Source organism: Aplysia californica, unplaced genomic scaffold, assembly GCF_000002075.1.
Source record: "Aplysia californica isolate F4 #8 unplaced genomic scaffold, AplCal3.0 scaffold00114, whole genome shotgun sequence".
Taxonomy (NCBI): domain Eukaryota; kingdom Metazoa; phylum Mollusca; class Gastropoda; order Aplysiida; family Aplysiidae; genus Aplysia; species Aplysia californica.
Window position 1 is genome coordinate 1,371,820 of NW_004797384.1, and position 6,389 is coordinate 1,378,208.

The 6,389-nt window shown below is 38.9% G+C and overlaps 1 protein-coding gene across 1 annotated transcript in view; it reads left to right on the forward strand.

Moving 5' to 3' along the window:
* Positions 1 to 6,389, forward strand: part of LOC101849122 — a 145,993-nt gene that overhangs the window by 1,221 nt on the left and 138,383 nt on the right. The gene's annotated exons all lie outside the window — the stretch shown is intronic.

Sequence of the window (6,389 nt, forward strand, 5' to 3'; positions counted from 1 at the left end):
CTCCCTGCTTTCTCTCCCCCCCACACACACACACTCACACACACACACACATACATTCCCACAGACGGAGACATACGCACACACTTACATGACGCACTTACGTACACGTTCCGACGTTGTTGTGGTTGTTGTTTTTTCTTTGGTCCCCTCTCTTTGACTCTCTGTCTCACGTGGTTTCTGTCTGTGTGTCTGTGTATTTGTCTATCTATCTATCTGTTTGTTTGTCTGTCTATCTGTCTGTCTGCCACTTCTCTCCTATCCTCTCCTATTTCTCTCTCTCTCTCTCTCTCTCTCTCTCTCTCTCTCTCTCTATCTTTCTCGCTCTCTTTCTCTCTTGGCTCACGTCTGTGAGTCTGTATGTGTGTACGAGTTTCTGTGTGTGGTAGTATGGATGTGTGTGCATGTGTGTGTGTGTTTGTGAGTGTGTGTGTTTAAGTGCGTGTATAGATTTAATCCTATTTGTGAAGCTCTTTGATACCTGATTATCTTCAAGATCATAACAGTATTCACATTTTTTTAAGTGGGTGCCTGATCGAGTTGCTTGTGAGGCTATTTAGAAGTTGATACATTTGGAAACCATAATTTTATTATACCTGGGACGGCCCTGTATGACATGCAGAGTCGGAAGCCCGCCTCTTAAACGATCAACGTGGGTCACTTGCCAATAGAAAAGACACATTCAGTTTCTGTGACACTTGAGTTAAAATAAAGACCGCTAAGACAAAGCTCACACTAGCATAATTGAAGCAAACGAGGCAGGTGTAGACCCAGAGGAACCTAAACAGGAAAGCCTAAATGAATTAGCGACCGGAAAAAATCATACAGCTTTCTTCAGAGTATCCGTGAGTGGAAATGAACGGAGAACCAAAATCTCCTAGATTCTACATGCCGCAAGTCTGGTACTTGATGATGCTACCATGATGTTGCGTCTTTGTTCACCCTAAAGTCCAGGCTCCGGTTATCAAACACTGTCATGATGTAAGAGTAATGCTTCTCTAAACAGTGGAGACGAACACAAAGGCTGCAAGGAAGAGCATATTATGCCTATTCGACTTCACTATAAATTCAATATTCACACATTTTTGCGTTTATCACACCTATTTGGGTGGTCGAAAAGCCGACCAAACTTGAACATCATGTGATTTTTACGGATAATATATTGTATATATCTATATATTTTTATTTTATTAATTTTAAAAAGAAATTTTTGTTTTTGGGTTGGGGGGGGGGGGGGTCTCTTCTTTTCTTCAAACCATATTATTTTAAAATCAGATTATCTCTTCGAGGTGAACGTGTCAGATTTCATAACTTTAAATGCTTATAGATATTACAATAATACACCAAAAACAGTTATAACACATGCCTGTGCGAAGTATTCATTACCGAGAGAGGGGTGGAGAGAGAGGGAGGTATAAAGCTATGGAAAGAGAATAGAGGAGACTGGAGGGGGAGAGAGAAGAATTGAGGGTAAGAGAGAGAATGAGTGTGTGAGAGAGAGAGAGAGAGAGAGAGAGAGAGAGAGAGAGAGAGAGAGAGAGAGTTTGGCGAATAGAAGTATCCATCTTTGTCCCAGCTATAAAGACACACTGCAAATGTTATCGTTGCTTATCAGCACTGATACAGATTCTTTCAAGAGCGGAAAAAGAAAGCTGTTGAAAGAGGTTTTTTTGTTTTTTTAAATTGTGCCTTTAAATTATCATCGTCACTCTAAAAGGATTTGTGGGTTGCCCGGACATTGAATTGTTCACTCATCGAGGATATTATTATGCTTTTTGGTAATTTAACATTGCTTCAAAACTCTTTTTATTTCACGGCTAAAATATGTTTTTCATACACATTTTAAAAAAAATTTGAAACTCAAGAAAGACAAGTAGCAGTATGAACTGTGTGGAATAGACAGATTTTTAATTTTTTTTCTCCGTATATGGGGATTTGTTGATAGCTTGCAACTTTAGCCTTGGTTTTATTTTGGAGGGAAATATTTCTTCGCTATATTCTCACCTCATTGAGGGCGTGCTGTTTTGGGGTACTTGATAAAAAAAAAGAAACCAAACTTTCTTATTCATACAGATTTTTCAGTTCTGCTTTCTTTATCTGAAACTCTAAAAGGGCAGTGGCGTCGGTGGCCTAGTGGTTAGGCTACCGAACTCGTAATCATGAGATTACGGGTTCAGGGGTTCGAGCCTCAGCTCGGTCCAACGTTGTGTCCTTGTGCAAGGCACTTTACACGAATTTCCCTCTGTGAAGGGGTTCTTGCTAATGCAATGGGCAAGGCATGTTTTCTCTCTCTCTCTCTCTCTCTCTCTCTCTCTCTCTCTCTCTCTCTCTCTCTCTCTCTCTCTCTCTCTCTCTCTTAAGCAATAGGCGAGGCTTGGCCGTTGTTTGTTTTTTAAAACACGGGCGCTATTGCGTACTATAATATCTAGACTACTAGAAAGCAATACTACAGCCTACTTTCTACAACTAGATCTACAAATAAATGTATTATTAAATAGACAGAGATAGATAGGCTTTAAAACAAACAAACAAAAACAACAACAAACAAGGTTATTTTTTCTTCAGCACCTTATCAACGAGATGGTTTATTTCTTAGTGACTGAATCAAAGCGAGTATAGGGCCTATAGAACGTTTATGAAGAACTATGAAAAGGTGTGGGTGTCATGGAAACATTCCTACCACCCCAACCTCTCTCCCTTCCCGAATCCCAATTCCAAGCCCCCCTCGTCCCAATTTATGAGTTTGGCATTATATTAAATAAGGATTAGACATAGAAAAACATTCAGGGGTGTTTATGCCATAAGGGGCAGGAAGACAATGAAACTCTTGATAAAAAAAAATCCAGCCAAAAAATAAAAAAATACATGTAGGACTACTAGTATTTAAAAAACAACCCAGAGTAAGTATTAAAAGAAAACCAACTGTGACTTTCCCTTAGTTACGTTTCGACAGGAAATTGTATTTTTCATACTTGTATTCACTTTTAAAAAAATATGACACAAAAGTAGTGTTTTCTATTTTGGTATTAAACTTTGGGTTATATTGATTTTAAGAACTAAAGTTGACTATACAACACTTAAACTAAAGCTATATTGCTGTTTTAAGTAAGTCTACTTAAACTAAAGCTCTATTGCTGTTTTAAGTAAGTCTACTTTTGGACATTAGCCTAGTAAAACAACTGTGGCAACTCTGGACTCACTGAAGATAAAAAAGTAAACTTAACATTGTCTTGTAGCCTGGTCAATTGTCTTTCAACACAGTGTAGTGATAACTGAAACAAAAACCTTTACTGATATGTTTTTGGACAACATTCAATTAGCCCTACTTGAGGCCACTCATCTTGTGACGAGCAGGGCCGGTGTTATGTTGAATGTGTAACATAAAAAACACTGTTTGAAAAAGAAATTACCTGCCCATTGTGAAAAAAATCTGGCATCTTGTTAACCTGAACTTCACCAGGCCCAGAACCTTCCTGATAGCTCTTTGTTAAAAAAAACCCGGAGTGACTATTGTGCCAATTTGTTTCCTTAGGATAATGATTAGCCCTTCATTTTAGTCGTAGCGCTAGCCTAGGGGGTAGGTAAGATTCAGCCTTTAATTTCGTCTTAAACTTAGCGTTGGGGGATAGGGTTAGATTGAAGTGTTCCTATGATTTAATAGTAACAAAGAGACTCAGATTGTATCTGCCAAAATTTTTTGAAAAAGGAAGAGACTTTACAAATACTTTTTGCGCTACTCAAACCATAGATTTATACTGAAAATAATGAGCCATTCTTTTATTTTACTACAAAATTGAAGAATGTGACACTATTAGAAATCTACAATTTAAACTGCCAAACTTACTGTAGTCCAACAGCTTTACATTCGACCTCTATGCACCTCACTGTCTCTCCCCCAACCCCCACCCCAACCCCCCCCCAACCCCCCCCCCCCCACTACAACAACAACAAAGCAACGAACAACAACAACAAAAAAGCAACAACAACAACAAACAAACCCACCCGTAGATATTGTAATGAAAGTGAAAGAAAACAGAAATCAATGAACTGCATGACAGAAGCAGTGTTGAGTTGTTTAAATTCATCCGTGCAATATAAAAGGTGTACCAAATACAGATTTATTATATGCTTTGCATATAGCAAGCTCCAGCACCAATTGCAGTATGGCTTTGGTTTCCTTTATCATTAATATATCCTAGACATTACATCATACATTTTAGATAAGGTTACAACAGCAACCTACCTTTGGTTGTTCCCATCCATCATCATCCCATAAAAGTATTATTACTGATACTTTTACTATGGATGTACAGAGGCGTATGACTGTTCATGATTAATATCTTAAATCAGTGAGTCAAGTGAGTGAAACTAGTACCTCAGATTAGTAGATCTAGCTTGCATTTTGTGATGCTCAAGAAAGTAATTAAGCACAAAGGCGAGGTAAAACTGCAGCGGTTAGATCTTATTTTAATTAACTGAGTGGTCAGACCAGGCTCCTAGGCCTAATCTTTCGAATATCTTCTGCAAAAAATAGATCTGGATCTAATCTGTCTATATTCTTATCAATCTCATTCTTACCAGTGAAAAGAAATAGGGGTTCCTTTGGAGGCTTTCTTAGTGCACTGATAGACACATCAGTGTTGCACCATCCTTTTTCAGGGTCTCGTTTTCTTCAGTCTTACACTTCCAGACTAGATTTCTAATCAGACGTTTACTAGTGGGGAATTTACTGTTAGAAAGTCTCTAAGGCAGTAAGACGTTAATCCAGAAATAGACAAGAGGTTTCGCAACATTGCACTTTTAAGAAAATCTCTTTGGATTAAAACACATCTTTAAAATCTAATAGAACACTTTCCTTAATAAGACCAGAGACAGCCCACTCACGTGTAAACAAACTTACTGGCCCGAATGAATATGGCCGCAAACAAACTGAAATGTTTCCGCGTCACATGACCTCGTATGGACTCTAGTTTAAATAGGAGATACCTCTATGACCGTTACAGGCTTAGTTGTGGCCGCTACCTTCTTAGAGAAATACAGGGTTCTCCGCGATCTGAAGCCACGCTTTTGTTATCTTGAGAGGTTATCTTGTGTGGTTATCTTGTGTAATTATCTTGTGCAGTTATCTTGTGCGGTTATCTTGTGCAGTTATCTTGCGTGGCTATCTTGTGTGGTTATCTTGTGAGGTTATCTTGTGTGGTTATCTTGTGTCATTATCTTGTGTGGCTATCTTGTGTGGTTATCTTGTGCGGTTATCTTGTGCAGTTATCTTGTGTGGTTATCTTGTGTGGTTATCTTGTGCGGTTATCTTGTGCAGTTATCTTGTGTGGCTATCTTGTGTGGTTATCTTGTGCAGTTATCTTGTGTGGCTATCTTGTGTGGTTATCTTGTGTGGTTATCTTGTGTGGTTATCTTGTGTGGTTATCTTGTGTCATTATCTTGTGTGGCTATCTTGTGTGGTTATCTTGTGCGGTTATCTTGTGCAGTTATCTTGTGTGGCTATCTTGTGTGGTTATCTTGTGTGGTTATCTTGTGCGGTTATCTTGTGCAGTTATCTTGTGTGGCTATCTTGTGTGGTTATCTTGTGTGGTTATCGTGTGTGGTTATCTTGTGTGGTTATCTTGTGTTGTTATCTTGTGCAGTTATCTTGTGTGGCTATCTTGTGTGGTTATCTTGTGTGGTTATCTTGTGTGGTTATCTTGTGTGGCTATCTTGTGTGGTTATCTTGTGTCAATATCTTGTGTGGTTATATTGTGTGGTTTTATTGTGTGGCTATCGTCTACGGTTATCCTATGCAGTTATCATGTGCGGTTATCTTGTGCGGTTATCTTGTGCAGTTATATTGTGTGGGTATCGTGTATGCTTATCTTATGTGGTTATCTTTTGTGGTTATATTGTATGGTTATATTGAGTAGTTATATTGTGCGGTTATCATGTGTGTTTGTCTCGAGTTCAATACACTGCCATTGACCCAGGGTATCATCCAGCGGAGGCAGAAGACAGTATTGCACCTCGTACTCAACAGTTAGGAATTCAACAGGTGGAGGCGATCTTTAATAAACGACTGGGTCTCCCCAAAGCTCATATCTCTGAGGGAATAAATCTAAACAATTACCCTAGACTTTGTTTTCGCGGTATCAGAGTTTGAAAACGCCACAGAAATGACCTCAAAAACCTTGGGAACACGTCGATGATGACATTCTTACGTTGGCGACCTATTTGTATTTGTGTGGCTCCCTGGTAGAATCAGACGCTCGTCTTCTTTTTTTCTGTTTGTTTGTAAATGTTTTAAGGCGTTCACAAGAGCGTCTGATTCTACCACAGGACCAGGAACGGTAAGGAACCAGCATTTGTCAACCAAAATTTTAAAATTTTCTTTTGTGGGGGGAGGG